The sequence below is a fragment of the Cryptomeria japonica genome, chromosome 8, assembly GCF_030272615.1.
Source record: "Cryptomeria japonica chromosome 8, Sugi_1.0, whole genome shotgun sequence".
Taxonomy (NCBI): domain Eukaryota; kingdom Viridiplantae; phylum Streptophyta; class Pinopsida; order Cupressales; family Cupressaceae; genus Cryptomeria; species Cryptomeria japonica.
In genome coordinates this window covers 651,522,706-651,540,413 of record NC_081412.1, presented here as the reverse complement: position 1 = coordinate 651,540,413, position 17,708 = coordinate 651,522,706, and the positions used below count along the sequence as shown (strand labels likewise).

General features: G+C 35.3%; 3 long non-coding RNA genes across 3 annotated transcripts; all 3 read left to right on the top strand.

The window, feature by feature from the left end:
* Nucleotides 1-768: 768 nt before the first annotated feature.
* Nucleotides 769-2,300, top strand: LOC131069296 (uncharacterized). Its single transcript, XR_009112122.2, has 4 exons — nucleotides 769-880; nucleotides 1,569-1,724; nucleotides 1,815-1,884; nucleotides 2,034-2,300. It is a non-coding gene; the product is annotated as an uncharacterized LOC131069296 (long non-coding RNA).
* An 88-nt stretch (nucleotides 2,301-2,388) lies between these two features.
* LOC131069290 (uncharacterized) lies at nucleotides 2,389-3,113 on the top strand. Its single transcript, XR_009112120.2, has 4 exons — nucleotides 2,389-2,490; nucleotides 2,600-2,731; nucleotides 2,871-2,931; nucleotides 3,039-3,113. It is a non-coding gene; the product is annotated as an uncharacterized LOC131069290 (long non-coding RNA).
* A 3,630-nt stretch (nucleotides 3,114-6,743) lies between these two features.
* On the top strand, nucleotides 6,744-13,449 carry LOC131857979 (uncharacterized). The gene is made up of 3 exons (XR_009358808.1): nucleotides 6,744-6,825; nucleotides 6,919-6,989; nucleotides 11,631-13,449. It is a non-coding gene; the product is annotated as an uncharacterized LOC131857979 (long non-coding RNA).
* Nucleotides 13,450-17,708: the final 4,259 nt, after the last annotated feature.

Genomic DNA, 17,708 nt, shown 5'->3' with positions numbered 1-17,708 from the left:
CCCGGTGACTTGGCACTCAAACCAATCACTCAACATCATTAAAAACACTAAATAAACATGCTACAATTCCTTTCAAGGCTTTACAACATCAAAAATTCAAAAATTCTCATTTGGACCCAAAATTGACAGTTTTTGGCCCACTGAGCAAAAAAACAAAAATCTTGGAAACTCTTAAACAACAATGAGTTCCAAGCATTATTACACCACAAAACAAACCTATTAAACCTACTAGAAGCATAAAATAAACACACATGCTTAATTTGCAACAAAATGCTATACCTGCTAGGATTTGAGCATTCAGGTGCTCAGGTGCTCCTGCACCAATGAGGTATGCAATTAGTATATTATCTATTTAATATTGACTTCTTGATAGAATTTTTTTACATAATTAGTTCATTATGTTTTCAATTCTAATGCCATTACATAATTAATTCATGATGCACCTTTTAATATGGAGATGGAGATAGGGAGAGTGACTATTTATGTGAAATTTTTTAAACTGTGTTTATTTATGCAAATTGGATTGTTTATTAGCTATGTGATGGATCACATGTTTATGATGATGCATGTGACATTTTTTGAACTTTGTATTTATTTATAGAATGTGGATTGTTTATTACCTATGTGATGGATGGTGATTTATGATACATATGTGATGGATTACATGTTTATGATGACACATCATGTGATGCTTATGATGCGTATGTATTTATTATTTATCAACTTACAAATGTAGTAATGCTTATGATGCTCAACTGATGGTGTTGATTTCAGGTATAGTCCCTGTGTGATGTTGTCACCCTTGGTGGGAATAGGTCGTTGACTACAGACATCACCAACCATTTAGTTGAGGATCCTGCATAGTCTACATAAAGTAAAGGTAAGGAATTAAAAAAATTACAATGATTTTGATGACAACATCTTTTTATTATTTAATACTCTTTTTGTCTACAAAGTTCATGTTGTTCATGTTGTGTACTATGTAATTTTTAGGTAACATAAGATAATTGAATTACATTGTAAAGGACCCTGAACCCCTTTGACAAGGATCCTGCACAGTCTCATGGATGGATAGATATAACTAGTCAATACACCCTATAGAAACAATTTTTTTCTTTTTTTAATTACTTGGAAAACAGACTTCCTCAGTTTTTCAAACCTTGACATTAGCAACAAATCTATACAGTTATCAATAGTTGAGGCCTTAGTTGGACTTATTCCAATTTTAATCCAAAAATCAACTTTAGGGTTGACTTCTTCATCAACATTACCCTCATTTGCAAAATTTCATCAACTTTAGGGCTGACTTCTTCATCAACATTACCCTCATTTGCAAAATGTTCCTGTGCAAATATCGTTGCCGCCTCATCAGAGGTTACCCTCACCTATATTGCCGACTACAATGTCAGCAACACGTAGCATGCAAACATCCTCTACTGCACGTCATATTGGCCCGCCCACTATTGGTAGATCACTCTTTTTCTCAATCTTCTATCATGTGTTTATTTCCCTTCAAGCGTTGTTTCTTGAATTCTATTGCCATTTCATAGTGGATTCATTTTTTGCAGGAGGAGATGCACATGAGGATGTGCCAGAGGCGACTACTGCTGATAACATACCATCATTTCTTGGATCTTCTCATATTGCTAGTACGAGAACGTTGTAGGCCACATTGGTGGTGAGCGACCAAGAAATGATTCCCTTAAAGATACAAAAGGTTCCAGGTACTTTAAAATTATTATTATATATACTCTAATTATAATTTACTTTATGATCACTCTTTTTGGACTAATGATCCCATGATTTTTTTGTAGGTAATGATATTTTCTGTAAACATCTTAGTGACATTGCATTGTAGATATTTGGGCCCACGATACATAAAAGGTGGTACATCATATGTGAACTAACCCTAATCCACTATTTTGATTTCATATCATTGCTAGAATAGTTTTCCTTTGATCCATTTTTTGAAGTGTAATAAATGTAGCTTTAGTTTATTTCTGAATCTAATAGGTTTGTTTTTGCTTTAAAAGGTGAAATGACCAAGAAAAAAGGTTAAAAGATGAATTGACAAACCAAATGGTTGGGTGGTTTAGAAATGACACCTTTGACAAAACCAAGCTCCTTGAAAAAGATGGCACATATCTAAAGTATGTGAGGGACCAATATAGGACCCATTTAGAGAGGAACCTAAAGCACGAGTGTCCCCCCATGATTCCAGAGAGGGAGTGGAAGGACCTGATTTTGGATGCCAAGGAGAGAATTGAAAGGAAAAAAGGAAATACACCACCAGATGCCAGAAGAAGGTATGAGATACTATTAAGAATGTAATTATGTACTAATTAATTACTCTTTATATTTATATAATCTAACATATTTCAAACTTTTTATAAACTGAGTGACACGTCAAAGGCAACCAAGGCAAGACAAGAAAAGCACAGGCAACACAAACTTGGCTCTAGTGGCTACATGAAACTTGTTGCATGAATTGTAAGTATCTCATGTAAACAAAATATTGCATCAAAATTTAATAAATTGCAAACGTTTTTTTTTTATCAAACAATGCAAGCAAAATTCATGGTACCAAGCAAAAATCCAGGGCTCTGAATTCAATAGAGCACCCACAGAAGATGACAAGAGAATTTACTACCAGCAAGGCTATTCAACCGTGGTTGATCGGCTACGAGAATTGAGTGGGCATACACAACATTCGAGTGCATCCGTCACACAGGTAAATATGCTAAATGCAAATTGTTTCAAATTGAATACTTTACCAATAATCTAATTGATGTTGAGTTCCAACATAAAGTGACTATATTTGTTTTAAATAAGCAAGAAATGATAACAATGTGCATGACATTGGAATGTAGCCTGCTAATTGTGAAACACCACCTGCACATGAAGGTCTAGATGTGCATCCTAGTAGTGGAGGTATTCATTTTCTATTCAAATTTATTTATTTAGCTATTAATATAATTAAACATCTTAATTTGTAATTAGAGTAGTAATTAATGTAACCTTTTTTGTTAATATTTTAGAGCATGTAGTCGGTGGTGACCAAGTGGAGCATGATCTGGGTACACAACATCAGGAACATGATGTTCCCCACTCAGGTAAAGAGGACCACTATTATTCCTTTAAACAAATATAATTGCAATTGGTGTTCAACATTAATGTAACCTTTAGTTTTTCAACTACATATGATCTAGAGGGTGTCCAACATGTTAAGGTTGAGGCTACACAAAATGATATGGCCCCATCAGGTAAAAAGCGCAATAATTATGTTCTCTAAATTAATGAAATACTTGTAACAATATTTTTATTTTTTTTTATTTTAACCCATTTATTTGTTATTGCAGAGGACCCCCCTTCGCTTCAGTGTCCTTGTCCTCAGTATAGGACTAGGCATACATCGAGATCACGAGCAGTTGGCGGAACATCTGCAAAGGGGGGAAATGATGAAGAAACCAATGTTCCACTTAGTCTTTTCATATCTTCAAAGAAAAAACAAAAAAAGAAATGATTGTAATCTAACTTATTTGATAATGATTGATTTTTATGTGTTAGTGAATGTAATTATGTGCTAATTAATGGTTATGGATGATATGTGTTAATTAATATTGATGAATGTTGCGTGTTAATTAATGTTAATCAATGTTATGTGTTAATGAACGTTATGTGATATTAATGAATGAATGCTATATTTTATTAATAGTAGAAAGAATGAATGAATGAATGTTATAAGATGTTAACAGGGAATTTAGAGTGATGTTAGGGGGGGGAGGGGCCAAATGAGCTTCCACCTTCACGTTGTTGGCCCTGTTAAGTAGAGAATATTAAACTATTCTCGAAACCAAGCTTAGCTCAACAAGATAACACACTTAACAATATTTCATTATGTTGCACAATTAATCTTATTGAATAATGTATATTGAATCTTAATTGCAGGGTCCAACAGAGCCAACATGAACAACAACACCACAAGTTTTTGGGTATAATGAACTCCCATATTGTCTTGTCTGTACATGAACAATATGAGTTGCTTCTAGTGTTGATATCCAAGGCGAGACTGCAAAAGTTATGAATATGCCTCATCCTTGTAATTTTTTTTATTACTTGTAAGTCATGAATATGCCTCATCCTTGTAAGTTTTTTTATTACTTGTAAGTCATGAATATGCCTCATCCTTGTAAGTTTTTTTATTACTTGTAATTCATTAATATTTCTCTTTAGTTGATTAAAATCATTCCAGTGAATGCAAATCTTGATTATTATAAAGTGATATCTACACTATCTATATCAATTCCAAATTCAAACCCTTTAAGTGCATGCATGTTGTTTGCCAAAATGCCATCTCAAAAGTATCAGCAAACAAACATTGGCATTCACAAAATCAAGAAAGACAAACTGAAAATTAGCAGTAGAGCATTCAAGTAAATTGTTTGTCAAGAAGCATAGTTGAAAAGGTGCAAAATAGGGGTAGACCATTACAAATTGGCAACTTGGCATCACTTCTCTTCTTACTTCTCCTCAACCCTCTTGCTCTGCACTCTCACTTTTTCACTTGGCACCTGCAACTCTCACTCTCACATTCACAGTTGTCAGCTTCTTGCTCTTTGTTTTTGTGAGTTGAAACAAAAATAGGAGGCAATTTAATAAATTTGGTGGGGTTTGGGTGGGGCCCATAGGCTATGAGGGTTTGACCTTGGGCATGGAGTTTGAAAAAAAGTTCTAATTTTTTTAAATCACTTATGGGTAGTTTGGCCATGGGAGATGCTTGGATGTCCCTGAGATGGTCAGGAGGCTCTTGGGAGTCCCTCAAACGTCTCAAGGATATCCTAGAGATGTGTCAAAGATGATGGCATTGGATTGCACTCGGGCGACAGGGGGACGTCCCATCCAAATCCCTATATTCTAAAGGTGTCCCCATTTAAAAAACAAATAGTTTTGGGGGAGGAAATTTCCTTGTGGAACACTAGCTCCAATACATATGTCTTGGTATGATTTTTTAAATAAGACACTAGAATTCATATAAGAATATCTTTAGAATCTATATTAATCAATAAAAGATGTTTCTAATTCAATGTATGTACCAAACCCTATTAGCAACAATATAACAACCCTAGCCTACAAATTGGATTGGTTAATTTTCTCCAATCAAACAAACATGTAATCACTCCATAAACTAGGTACATTAAGCACACATCGAATTATAAAATAACTAACTGTGATACATCAATATGTGAAAGTTTAATGACCTAGATATTAGGATTGTAAAATACTATATCGTATCCTAATTCCTAAAATAACCCTTTTTGTGTGATGTGTGAAGTACAATACACAACTAGGAATTATGTTGAGTCAAATGCAAAATCAGTACTAACCATGGAAGCTGAGGATAAATCATGAACAGCATATCTAAAGCAACACAGGAATGACTTAAGTGCAGATGAATGCTAGGAAATAAAGTAGAAAATAATGCAAAATTAGGTAAGAAACTAGGTGATAATAAACCATGAACAACTTGAAATAATCTATAATTAATGATCTATGTGATCCATCAACCTGTGACTATGAAACGTAATCTGCAAACAGTAAACTTGTGGACCATTAAGAACAAGAAGAAACTTGTTAGTATATCTGCCATTTCTTGTCAATCAATCATCAAAGAACTTGTGATCTACCATGCACCATGTATGTCGTGTACCATATCTATATACAAACATTTTGTATCGAGTAAACTACATTTATTGATTCATTGAACTTGTTTTACTTGGATCCAAACACCATGGAAACATAACCATTAATCCTAATAACCTGTGAACCATGGAGTGAAAACTAAATGAAATCATGTCCAAAATTTTGGTTAAAACAATCTAGGGAAAATAGTGGGATTCCAATTATCCATCTCAAAACACCATCATTGAAACTTCCATGTTCAATATACAGAAAAAAAATCTGTTTTTTTAACCATTTTACTCATCAATATATTTTTTTGCTAAATAAAAGTTGGATTTATATTAAAAGAGCTAAATATTACAAAACCATTTCAGCACAGTTTATATCCCTATAATTTATCACTATTTCTTTTTGACAGATTGCTGCCTTTTTCTAGTGGCAGTGTTGTAGTATTGATTAATGTGCTACATCATAATGTGATCAACTTAAAATAAGTACTAAATTTTACCTGATATTTCTTTTAAATTGAGGGGTGAATTAGCTATATCCTCTAAACCAAGTATTATTTTATCATATTTATTGCCAGCATTCCTTCAATGCCTGTTTGTGAATATTTAGGGTGACATGATTAGCATCCTCCCCTTTGTACAAAATTATTGATTACATGAAATGGATTTTTTATGTCATTTTGCAATATACCATGGTTGTATATGTTTATACATAAAGTTATGGATCCAAAATTGTCAAATAGATGTTACATAGATAACAATCTTTCCTTCTTGCTATCTATTATAGACAATGGAAAAGTTTCCATTGTCCTTTAATTCTCATATACATTACTTGAACCCAGTTTATGTGTCTTTATGGTCGAAGTCATGGAATTTCAGCAATTTAATTCTTAGTATATAGCAATAGCCTATTAGCAAGCTCACTCTAGCGAAGACAAATTTGAAAGTATTCATAAAATAGGAGTTGTCAATGACATATACTGATGCTTGAGTTTTATGTTTCTTTTGTTATAGGCTCCTTTGATGTAAGGGATAAAGAGGATCGATGGATACGAAGATGGGTTAAGAAGGGGGATATGATTATCCTCCCAGGAGGAATCTATCATCGATTTACCCTGACACAAACAACTACATTAATGTAAATGCTCTTTTATCTCAAGGACACTCACTATAAATAATTTCTTATATGAACTAGAGGATATTATTATTGTTTCTTTGACTTTTATCGCAGATCCTGAGGCTTTTCTAGGGCGAGCTAGTCTGGACAACATACAATCGTCCTTGTGAGGAGCATCCTGCTAGGTAAGAACCCTAATGCTTGTAAGACCAAGATGAGAATTTCAGTTTGATTGTTTTCAAGAAAACCTGAACATTCTAGTTTTACATATAAAAATGACATGTTTTTGTGATGGCATGTTCCAATATGTATTTTCTTTTGATAGATTGGTTGTAGGTTCTAAAGAGGACCCACTTCCAAACAAATAAAGTTGTTATAAATAGGCTATTGGTGAAGAATAGCTAAAGAAAATCAATGAAAAACCACATCAACAATAACCAACACAGTCAGAAACATTAATCTAAAGATTCTTTCTATCCCTCACCTTTCTTGACAACTTATTTATCTTTTGACAACACCAAACTGCTTGAGAAGGATCTTCTTACTCAAAGAAAAAATGTGATAAAAAACAATTGTCCAATCACTCGCATCAACATCAACCATGCCAGAGTTTGATGTTGCAAGATCCAAGATGGATATTGCATAACATAGAGAAGTCATCATTTGAAGGAAACATGAACCCAGTGAAGACATTAAGAGGGCATGAAGGCACAACCAAGGGCCATTGAGTAGAAGGCAAAGGAAAAATCTTGGAAACAAGAGGAGGAGCACTTGGAGAAGAAGGTAGGGAAAATAGCAGTCCGACCAATAAAGAAGTTGAACTCTGAGGGAAAACTACCAGACATAGAAAGAAACTCTCTAGCCAAAGTAGGGGAGACAAAACCAACAATCTCTGTTTAGGGAGGAGCTCTAGACCCCAAATCTAAAGAAAGAAATAGAGCTAAAGTAAGTGAATTGGATAACAACAAGAATGTAAAGTGCAACCCTGATTTGCTAAGCAATTTTTTTTCACTTTTTCGTGATTTAGTTTTTAGACATTATAACAAACACTTGACATGTAAATTACTCAAATAGTATGCTCTGCAAAATTTTGCAGCCAACCCTTTTTTCCAAAATACAAACAACAGGCATTACATTAAATAGTTTGCTTGCAATTTAGATCACAGTGTTTCTGATTTGAAACAAGTTTATTGATGTCTGAGTTCTAATGATATTGCATGTACTGAATTCGAGATTGTAAACCCAAATATCATTCATGGATAAAAACTATTAGGAAATATATTATTAGTGTGAATTTTGTTACAATGGTTATGAGTTGTTTTAAACAACTGACTAATTCTAGAGTCAGGTAAATCTACATGGAGAAATTTGTCAACCTTTCCTTCATTTAAACCAAGCAGTAAACCTTTATGTATATGTATATGCATATGCATATGGATATGTATTTTGAAAAGTACTCCCTTAATTTAAAAATTATTAACAATCAAATGGTTGTACTTAAGCCAGTTGAGCATAATTGGTGAGGGTGATGATATGTTTCTTGATTATACCAGCCAAAAAATGCACAAAATTAAATGAAAATATTTAATGAATACATAAAACTACATACATATGTAGGCGCACCATGGTTGAGATGGTCCAACTCCCTAGTCTCACTCTAGGACTAAGCTCATGCCATATCTAAATGAAAGACATCTCAAATACATCGTAAGTGGAAATCTGCAAAATGCCATTTTCATACATAAGCAAGACATACACAATTGGGCACAATCACCAAGAGAACGGTAAAAAGTGTGTTTGAGATCATTGTCCTAATTGTGGTGATTATGCCCAATTGTGTATGTCTTGCTTATGTATGAAAATGACATTTTGCAGCTTTCCACCGACGATGTATTTGAGATGTCTTTCATTTAGATATGGCATGAGCTTAGTCCTAGAGTGAGACTAGGGAGTTGGACCATCTCAACCATGGTGCACCTGATCATATTAGCCTCAAACCTATGCCCCCTACTGGTAGGTGGTGAGGATAGAATATCATTCGCTATACATATCAATGACTGGATATTAATATATATTTTTTGGATAAAAATATTATCATCGTCAGAATTACGACGAATACCAAGCTTTCCACTGACGATAAAATCGACGGACATATAGCGTTCTTGTCGGTGAAATGTTCTAGAGTCATCGCACTTCCGACTCAAACTACACAAACATCCAACGAGGATGCTGTACATGCGACGACATTTCATACTTGGATGGTCATTGATGCCTCTGAATGGACCAACGACACAAGCGTCGGACAAACAGCATCACCATCGATGCAAATTTTTAAATTGTCGTCGGCTTTGTGACGAAATCTACTGAAGCATCTGACGGGGATGCTGCGTGTCCGACGACTTTTTTGACTGGAAGAGCGATCATGCCCAACATCGGCAGAGTCCATGGGATTGTTGTATTTCTGATAGTTAGGGCATTGTCGACAAATCCGACGATGATTTTTCGACGGCTACTTTTGTCGGCACTCCGACAAAAATTAGTTGCAATTCCAACAATCGACCATCAAAAAATAGCTCCGAATGTACTAGTGCAACAACTAATTGCACTCAAGTCTTGTGGATGAAGAAAATGTTGACGGATATCAGGGTAAATTGTAGTGAACCGGTAGTTATCTACCGTGATAACTTTGCATCTATTGACATGTCTAAGAATTTGGTATTTCACTCTAAGACTAAGCATATATCAATAAAGTATAACTTTCTAAAGGACAAGGTAGAGGTAAAGGAAGTCAAATTGGTTTATGTGAACACTAAAGAACAAATTGCAGACATATTCACTAAACTGCTAGCTAAGAAATCATTAGAGTATTTGAGAGACAGGTTAGGGGTTTCTGTCCGTCCGACAGAGACTTGATTGATGAAGTTTGTCATCAGTCTATTATGCATTATCACAGACATTATTTGTTCTAGCACTGATGAGTGGTGCTACTACTCAAGGGGAGTAGTCAGCTTTGAGGTTTACATTTTTGCTTTGATATTTTTGTTAGATTTCTGGCATTGAAGTCAAAGGGGGAGAGATATTGATGTGAAAATAAAGATTTATTCAGAACTTTATAGAGATGTCATTCACACAGATTGTTGGTTGTCTTCCACAGGGGGAGACTTATTTGGCACTTCTTGGTACTTAGATATTTTTCACATCTAGTGTTGCTATCAATGCCAGGGGAGATTGTTGGCATTATGGATGAATTGATTATGTGTTGCATTGATGTTTTGTCATTGATGTCAACATTAGCTGTTATGGATGGTTACTGACAGACAGGTTTTGGTTACCAATAGAAGATCTAGTGTTACCAGTAGAAGAGACTATCTGTTGGACACTTTCGACATGTTTGGATCTATGGAATGTGATTGGTTACATGAGCATGTTTTGGTCAGTTGGTATTGACCTGATAATCAGATGCTATCATACACTCTGGTAAACCCTTACCAGCATTGGTTTAAGGCTTTATCGGCAGAGATTTCACTGAGGAATCGTGACAGGATGCACAATTGGTGTTGGTGTAGCTTCTACATGTATTTCAAGATGCTGAAGATGTTCTTTGATCGTGCTTCAACTGCTTGAAGACATTGCTTTGGCATGGTAGACCCATGATAGGTCCTGTACCTATCTAGGTTATAGACTGGTATCATGATAACGTGTACTCTACATGTTACCGGGATGTTTAAAGATGATCTATGGTTTTATTATTGTTGTTTTGTTCTTAAGCCAACATGGCATATCATTGAAATATGGATTTATGAAATGATCTTATTGTAATATCTTTGAGGTGGCCGAACTAATTGGTTTAGGTCTTAGAGTTTGTATAAAATGATGTAGGATCTTTGTAGATAATGGGTATTATGTGTCGTGGTCTTGTAATGGAATATCATATGCAAAGGAGATTTGGTCTATCATAGGTGATCGAATTAGGATTAAGGAAGAGGTCAAGGCCTCTGGTATTGAGCTTAACCGGGACTGTAATCAGGCATGGTAGATGATATTTCTAGCATTTCACTTTATTGGATTGTTGTCCATTTATCTTGAGGTGGTTTTAACCTCTGTAGTCAGTGAGACTCTTTTTGTAATGAGCAGTACACTCTAGGCAGTGTGCCTTCCTGCATGTGTAGGCCCCTCATTGTATCACATTATTTCTGTAGAAGTATCATATGACTGTGGGTAGGCTTCCCACCGTGGTTTCTCCCTTTCCAGGTTTTCCACGTACAAATCATGGTGTTATGTGGTATGGTTGCTTTATCTGTTCAATTATTGAGTTACTTTGTTTACCGAAATCTATGTCTACCAGCATCTATTTCTACTTTACCGATATTTGAATGTTTATGTGCTCCAGTTTAAGGTTGTATTATGGATTAAAAGTTATAATCTCCCTCCCCTCCCCCCTCTCGACCCCCGCCCTCCGCCCCCCACTCCCCTCTCAGTTGTTCACCGGTTATCCTAACAAAAATAGGGCCAGACGACCTAGAAACTACATAATATTGTTTTTATTCCTTTATTGTTTTATTTGATGAGTGCTTTTTATTTTAAGACTGTTTTCTAGTTTGTAATCTTATATTATTTTTTCTCTTTCTTGTTGTACAATTTTTTAAGATTTTTTCAAAAACCTTATCCAATTCATAACAAAATATTGATGGTTACGAAAATGTATAAGTTGATGCCTATATCTAATAGTTTAATAAGGTTTTCTAATAGAAAGATAAAGCTAATTGATTTGTGGGTTTGAAAAGTCAGTACCAGTGTCACTTATGTTGATATTTCCCTTCTAACAGGTTATTTTTTCTCAAAAGATTCCTTTGATTCTACCGAAAGCAAACGATGCTAATATAAAGAAATGCAAGTGGCACGCTGTTCAAGATAAAGTTCTGAAAGTATGGATTGTTGTGCGTTCTTACACTCCTGAATATATAATTGCCAAGTCACCGTTGAGCTCTTCTGCTGCAGTCATACTCTGGTTTCTCATTGGAAGTTCAATGATACGATGGTTATTGAGTGGCCCATCTGTTAAGACACATGGGGCCTTCAATTTGTTGAAGTTATCAGTGACTCTTCTACAAGTCATATTCATCGTGATAGGCTGGGCAATCGTGACATGGAGATCAGGGATAGCTACAGGATTTTACCTTAGATGACATAAGGAGACATGTCCGACCATTTGTAGTGTTGAAGATTTCTGGACAAGGAACATTAAAGATTTGATACGGGCTAAAGAAATCAAGATTCGTCCTGCAGAAAGGCTCGATGCAGAAGTTCAAAATCTTGTTGTTAAACAACCCACTAAAAACATGATCCCATTGACTCTCTTTTTTCTGCTGCTATTACAATGGCTAACAGTGCGATTCAACAAACTATGCTGGATCATCTGGGTTAATATTTTTCAACGTAAATATGTGAATCGTTTGTGTTGGATGATGCCCAATCAAAGTGAAAAGGAGTTAGAAAGGCTGTCAAATTATGAAAAGGTTTTGGAAGGCCTGGAGATGTTAAGTGAGACACCAGAAAGGCTCTGGATAGCTAATAAAAAGTCCATTGCAAGAGCAAAAGAACTTATAACACAAGGCAATGAAGGCATTGGATAGCCTCTGGATCTCAGCACTTTCGATCCTAACAGCCCAGGTGAAGAATTCAATTACTTGTCGAAAATTAAAGTTGATAAGCCCTTAGAGGTGGAGAAACAGTTTGTAGAAGCCACTAAAACATCTTGGAAAATGACAGTAGTTTCCTTGATCAATATCATCATTCAACTCTCTCCAATCTCTAATTATAATTCAGAATGCTCATTTGATACTTCCGATCACATGTCTCATGATTTTCCTCCCAAATATGAAAAGGATTCTCTCAAAGCATACTCTCAAGCATGGGAAATACTAGATTTTATTGATTCCCAGGAAGATGACAGTATCATGCGTGAGGCCGTTGACAACCTCTTCTTCAGCCTACAAACAAATGTGGAAAAAGGAGTTCTTCCCCCTAAGAGAAATTTTCATTGGACACCTAAATGCTCGTCTAGAGCAATTCATGAACTTGCAGAGAAAAGAAAAGAAAAAGTATATAACCCCCGAGGTATGGACATTATGTCAGCCTTGGTTAATAAAGTTGGACAAAAAGGAAGGAGAACAGAAAGGCTGAGTCTGTAGATTTGGAGACCGCGGGAGCCTATGATTCCATGGACTGGAGGGAGGTTGCAGGGGAAAATGCTATGTACAAGTTATGCAAAAGTATTCCTTGTGACACTGATCCCGATCCTCGCCAATTGTTCGACGAGTTACAACGTACATTAGGAGAAATCATAATTGGTGCCATTGAAAAAGCCAAGCTCATGATAGTGGAAAAATGCAGTAAATGGGCCAAATACTCTGATGAAAATAACATAGCGAGGGCACTCTACATCACGGGGAAAGCCACGTGGCTGACCAAGGTGGACCGTTCAAAGCAGCCTTAGACTGCTCATTGAATTCTACCTACATTTGTTAGGATTTATTGTCCAAGTGTTATTTCTCTCAAGTTCGGATGGGTTTGTTTTTTGTCCTTGTTTTGTGGGTGGGGTTGTCCAAGATCATGAATGTTAAAGGTACATGGTCACATTTTTAATGAATGTTTGGTTGGTATATGATGAGATGATGTTGGATAAGAATTTTTATTATAAAATATATTTAAAGTTATTAGATGAATTGCATTAAAATTTGTTTGATAAGTAAGATTGATTTTAAATTTATATTATAATTATATATCACTTATCTATTATATTTTCATCTGTCCACTTTGAATTTATTCTCTACAATAACCATTCCCTCCCACTACATAGAATTATAGGGCAAGACGTACAATAGAATTATAGGGCAAGTAGTTCATCAATGGGTCGTAGTCGCCTCCTCCTCCCACCCACCCCAAATCACACTCTTATTTATGACCATAGAATGTTAGGGATGCAAACAAACTTAATTTTCACGCTCTTTTTCATCATGCCTTGTCCCCCTAGACAACTATCATTTCACACCACCTCGCCACCTTAGGAAATGAAGTGCTAAAAGACTAGAAAGGATTTTGAGAGATTGTATTTTGTAGTTGTCTATTTTAAATGAAAATAAATATCATATAATGATTGATATTAGCCTTTAGAAATTGCAATAATAATTTTTTTTTTGTTTGGGGAGTATGGAATGCATTCTATTATTAAAACATGTTTGTGTTTATATTATATTCATTAATAAATTATATTTATAATATAAATTAATAATAATATTTAACAACCCTTGTTAAATGGGGATGAAGGTGTTGAGACACTCAAATCAAGATTGCATGTGAAATGAATACAATTGCAAAGTGGATCATGGTTTAAATTAAACTTTCATGGTGTCATGTGAGGTAATCATGATACTTATGAGGTAAAATGTGTCATTACAGATTGGAAGAGTTTAAGAAGAGGAGAGATCTTTAGTCCTCTAATCAAATGGACAAGCAATGAGGCCAAATTTCATGGAGATTGGAAGTGATGTATGTGGTGACCAAAAAATTGTTGGCTTGATTTGAGGAAACAACTATAAATGATGTATACAAAGAGGCCAACAAGTTGGAAGACTCCCTAACAAATAAGGTGTCTAATGGCGAGAATAGGTGCATTATACATGAGAATGAAGGACATTAAATTTGATGTAATTGTAATATAGTTGGAGAATGGCTGATTGGGATGATGTAGTTAGGGAAAGGACAATTAATAAAGGTATGATACATTTACTAAAAATCTATGGGAGATTGATTAGATGAAAACCTTTATGTAAATTATGAAAAACATACAATGTGAATTGCATCATCCTCCAAAGGATTGAGGTCAACTCACAAAAATCACTTAGGCATGTGATAGTGTCTACCAATCTAGATATTAGGCCTCTTAGTTTGAGATGACTCGTTTTGTTGAACACACCACAAGACTAAGAGCGGGCGAGGGGGGGGGGGGGGGGGGGCTGAATCAATCCATACCTTAAAAAAACCTATTCTTAATCCTTTGAAGTTCAAATCTAAATTAACTTACTTCTACAATTGTGAAACATGAAATGATAAAGCACAACACACACAAGAACATCAGATTCACATGGAAAACCCAAGAAAGAAAAAATAATGGTGAGAATCACACTGACAATATGAATAACTAATTATAATGTTTTAGGCTCAAGGCCAAGGATCTCACTACACTCGATTGGAATTGGAAAACTAAGATGCAGAACCAGGGAAAACTTTAAGAAACCCCTCACTTGGACAAGGTGTAAAACCCTGGAGAAAGTTGTATAATTCCGAAGAAAATTTTAATTGCAGTTTACGGAGAAAAATAATAATCTCCATTGGTGAATTAGCCATGATCGCTCAAAGTTTGTGAAAAATCCTGGCAAATTGTACTATTTTAAAAACCCAAAAAATAATTGCATGGGCGAATTGTAATGTTTTTAAAACAAGAAAAATATTTGCATTGGCGATTTCAACCTATTTTCAAACCATAAAAATAAAATATTGGCGATTTCAAGCTATTTCAAACCATTAAAAATAATATTGGCGATTTCAAGCTATTTTCAAATCATAAAAATAAAATATTGGCGATTTCAAGCTATTTTCAAAACATAAAAAAAAATATTGGTGATTTCAAGATATTAACTTTAAGTAATTAAAACACGTGGCACACAGTCGTCAACTCTCTGAACTGGGGGAAATTGAACTGGCAGTCACCAATTCTCGACCACAAATGTTAAGTCCTAATCACCACAACGACTTGGAGACAGTTGTAACTTTAACCCTTAAACCTCGCGGCTTGATTAGGTCTTCAGACATTTAACTTCACGAGCTGGCGATAACCATTAAACCTAGCCACAAACTATCTAGTCGCTAGCTCGTGACCAAAAAATGCTAACATTAAACAAACATGAGAGCTAGCAACAACTGTATGAAATGAGTTACCAACAATCTCCAGCTCGGTAACATAAAACGCTAACACCCAAAAAGATAGAGACCTCGCAATGTAAACCCTTGCGATTCCGCAACAACAAGGCACTTAACCGCCATCGCATGCTTGCAACACTTGTCGACTTAAGACTTACAAACCCATGAGCATGCGATGACCACAAAATCAGACCAAAACTTACCTATCGCCAGATCGCAACTTAAAATGCTAAACAACTTCAAAACTTGCGAGCAAGCGATGAAACCAACTAAGCTGTGATAGCAACTACATCACATGATTGCAAAATAAAATTACTTAACCACAAACACCTCGCGACCATGTGACAACATAAAATCACACCCAGTCACAACCTCACAACATAAAATGGTCAAGTACAAAACATCTTGCGAGGTAGTGAAAACTAAAATCTCCCAGTACTCGCAAGCTCACGACTTAAATGACTTGATGATAAAGGACCTGTGAGGTAAAGATAACCATAAAATCTGAAAACTGTTTATCGATGTCTTATGTTAATTACCGTCATAAACAGGCATAAGCAGTGGCACACAGACCATTAATGACTTAGTAGTTACTCACTAACTCTCACGGCTATAATGCATGGTATCAAACCAATTCGAGACCTCACGACCAAAGCAGTTTCATTAACAATCTCCACCTCGCTAACATAAAACACTCAAAAAACTAGAGACCTTGTGATTAAAACCCAAACCAACACTCGCTAACTCGCCACTTAAATTGTTAAACATGAAATTTATTTTGCGAGTTCGAGATGAAACATTAAACATGTTTGACCAACCGTTTGACCACACTTGACATTGACATGGACAAATAAAGAGAGGACAACTTATATTTTCAACACATGACAACTTCGGTTTACTAGCCAACTAAGACAAAAAACAAACACAAAACCCTAATTGCCATGAACATCATTTTAAGCATTTAATGTAGAACAGTAGAAAGGTTCTAGCAGTAACAGTTATGCAATATGAATAATTTTATGGATCTTGTGACACAAATTGTTGCATTTCATGTTCAACATAATGTGGAACCAAATACCAATTTACTAATAATTCAATTGTTTAGTAATAATTCAAATTCACAATTAAAAATATGAAATAAGTATCCGTTCTACTTCTGATTGACAAATTCAAGGAATACAATATCAAAAATCATCAATGACAACTATAGTATTGCAATTTTGCAAATTGAAATTGTAATATGACTCAATAACTATAGTATAATTATAAATACCTATAAACTGATTGCTAATTCACTTCAGTGACTCAGTCCGACTGCCCGAGGCTTCTATATCCCAAATGGACTCAAGATCCGAAAACTAAATAGTACTAACAGGTTCATCTTCATTCTAAGTTGGGTATTCAAAAATGTCTTCATCTTTATGCCGACTCTGAGTCTGCGATCCATCATAATCATTTGTGTCAGCACTAGCACTAGCAGTAGCACCACCATCTTTTAAAGTGTTGCACACCCCTCATCTTTCATGCATGGAATTCTAGATTTCCAATGCCCTATCATATGGAAAATCTCTAACATTATATTGGGTTACAAACGACCTCAAGCAAGTTTCCAAATTCTTGTTTGATTTGTTTCAGGAATGAATGCCTGGGCCTGTGTTGCAGGATTGTAACTCTGGCCCTCCGCCCTACAATGAACTTCGACTTTCCAACTCAATTTGCAGAATGCGAATCAAGACTCGAGAACTCCCAATTTACTAATCAGACACAAACAAATTATAAGAAAGACTGTAAGAAATAGTGTATTTATAGCAATTCATGATTGTATTTTTGGTGAATTGCGCAGGGCCCGGGTGTCGCAATTGCCAATAAACATTTAATTTAATTGCATTTTTGGCGAATTGCGCGGGCGTGCAATGAACATTTAA